This window comes from Gavialis gangeticus, unplaced genomic scaffold (assembly GCF_001723915.1).
Source record: "Gavialis gangeticus isolate Ggan-Ray unplaced genomic scaffold, GavGan_comp1, whole genome shotgun sequence".
In the NCBI taxonomy this organism is placed as follows: domain Eukaryota; kingdom Metazoa; phylum Chordata; order Crocodylia; family Gavialidae; genus Gavialis; species Gavialis gangeticus.
Window position 1 is genome coordinate 82984995 of NW_017729031.1, and position 2844 is coordinate 82987838.

Genomic DNA, 2844 nt, shown 5'->3' on the forward strand with positions numbered 1-2844 from the left:
CTGCATGATCCGGGGACAACAGGGCAGACCCTACAGTGAAGGAGATCCACACACAGATATTAAGAAAAAGGAGGGAGGAATTGCCAGCCATCTAAATAATTTAGTTTCAATTTTTTCTCCCATTCTGACAGATATTTAGTGCAATTCATATCATGATGGCAACTACCAGGAAGAAGGGAGTAAAAATCTTGATTACATCCTTTCTATAAAAGGCCAAGCAGAAACTGGGGAGATTTGCTCTACATAGCAGGTGAAGAAGTAACCTGCTACTTACAAAAGCTTATGTATATCTGGATTTAGTTAGTTTATAAAGGGGCAGATCTATCCTGCCTTCTCCTTGACTTCAGACTAATGTGGCTAGTTAACTCTCTAAAGAGAGCCCTCCTTTCCAACCCAAAAAGAAGAGAGGCCTTGGGTTTGGGGTGCGGAAGTCAAAGGCTTGCTAGTAGGAGCTGGCAGAAAAACAGAGAAAGCTGGCTGGGTTTATACAAATATGAGGGAGAGATGTCTAAAGTCTCCCTTTGCTTCTTGATAGGTTTCACCCTACTGCTAAGTGCTCTTAGTAGCTGCAAGATGAACAAACAAGCAAGTACAAGACAACATTAAGCAGGTGTCAAAGTACCTGTCTTTAATAGTGTAATAAAATGTCTGGAATAAACCACACCATATAGCCAATGTAATGTAAAAAGGCATGTTATACACATTTATTATCAAATTTTACATTCCACTATAAAACAAATATTTAAGTGCAAAAAGCAGATGAACAAAAAACCCTTGTATTTGTAGATCCCAAAGTCTGCACAAATATCCTGTGCAACTAAACAGGATTCAGATCTCAAACCTCTGCTCAGCATACAGAAGTATGCCGTTTTCATTACAGTTGATTTTCTTCTAACATCCCATTTTACCATCTCTGTGTATTAATATCATACAGGTTTGTAAGAGGTTTACACCAAAGAAGTTCAGCTAGGAAGACTTAATAGCCCTCAGTTAAATGTGTACTTTACCAAAGTATACGTAAAAACATGAATAAGGCCGACACTGCAGGAACCCCATTCACTCACACCTTCTGAGGGTCTTCCATAATAAAAGCAATGGCTAACTTCCTTTTGCTGCCTGTACCTCCAATTTTTGTTCCACCCTGCAGTTTGTGGCTATAGGGCCACTCTCAAATGTAGTTATTACTCGCTGTCTAAGACACCCTGAATTTATCATCAATACCCTTTTACTGAAGCTTAGCTTTCTCAGTCTTGCAAATGCATAGTTCCTGCTGGGATGCAGACAAATTGATCATTTTTTCTGAAACACCAGCAACTAAATATGCCATCATCATCAAGAAAGCCATTCTCTAAAAGCTGCCTTCTCAGATTTGGCACAAGCCTTTGCTACATCCTCCAAGTTTAATTTTCCCTGACACTGAAAATTAGACAAAACAGACATGAGTATCCATGATGTAAATTCGCAAGATAAAGCTTCAACAGTATTGCACCAAAGCTTTGACTCAATGGATAATAACAAATCCCACACTTCTGTACATGCTCTGCTTTCATTGCCTTCCTGCTTTAGGCAGGTATTTCAGGACAAACTGTTCTACAAACACTTTATTAGACATCTCCATACCATGGATTAGACCAGACCAGATTATACTTTTTTTTGGCCGAAATACCCTGACACTCAAATCAAAACAACTTTTAAAAAGGCTTCACTCCATTTGGACAAACATGTTTAAATTATTGTGCTTTTAAATTAACTCTGACAGAAATGTGGTCTGTGAAAGTCTAAGTTAGCTGACTTGCCTTTTCTGCTGATAATATGCATATGTAGCAAACATCTGTAGCAATTTTAAGCAAATCTGCTTAGAAATACACATATTAATTCTAAATTATTTAATACATTTAAAAAGCTACTTGCAGTTTACAGTTATTTCTATAATAAATGTACATAAACTGGACATTAACTTGGGACACTACGGTCTTCTCTGGAGATACAAGACTGTCTGACTTGTCTACTACTTCATCACTTTGTTTCCCTACATATCTGCAGTTCACTAGACACTTGGTTCCTTAGACAGCAAATAAAAAACCCCCTCTCCATTTATCTTGCTTAGCAAGGCAAAGCCTGACAAGTCTCAGGCACTACAAACCTTGGGGGTGGCGGGGTGGAACCAAGTGAAGACAACAAACCTGAACAGGGAACACTTGTCACCGATACCAGAATTAACCCGTATAAAGCATTTTAAATAAGTTCCTTCATGTAATATCTTTTTAAAGTAGTACAGGATTTTGCTTAGTGCAAAAAGGCAACTACCAACGCTACTGAATGCTCTTGGGCATGGCACCTTAGAATCCATGCATAAGCCTGAAGTATTTGAGATTTTTTATATATATGTTGATACTATATCCAAAGGCATCACTAACATACAGAAAGGGCTGGATAAGTAGGAAAGGATACTTCATGAAATGAGACAAAACAACTTCACAGTAGTTTTCTGTCCTCTGCTATTTAAAGCTTCTATGTTCATCCTGGCAGTGGCCAGAACTCAGATTAGGATAGGCGCGCCCTTGACAATTATACCTGCTTTCCCCAATATATTCCCCAAAGGTGTCAGCTTGGAGCCTGACCACCCTTACTAAGCACAACTGTTACAACATGGTTATGGGCAAAACTAATCCTATCATGGTGTGGGCTGGCCAATGTGAATGAGACTAAAATGTATTAAAATCCATACCAGAAACTGTTCCAGTGCAGGTAAAGACCATCCAGCCAAAACAGTTTGAAACCCTGGTTTGATCTTTCAGTGTGGTGTGAACCTTCATAGTACACATGCTGTTCTAATCCATCACA

At 38.8% G+C, this 2844-nt stretch overlaps 1 long non-coding RNA gene across 1 annotated transcript in view; it reads right to left on the reverse strand.

Moving 5' to 3' along the window:
- Positions 1 to 606: 606 nt before the first annotated feature.
- LOC109301906 overlaps positions 607 to 2844 on the reverse strand; it is a 7850-nt gene continuing 5612 nt past the window's right edge. Inside the window, exon 2 of the long non-coding RNA XR_002098657.1 lies at positions 607 to 2810. This is a non-coding gene — a long non-coding RNA (uncharacterized LOC109301906). The remainder of the gene's footprint in view (positions 2811 to 2844) is intronic.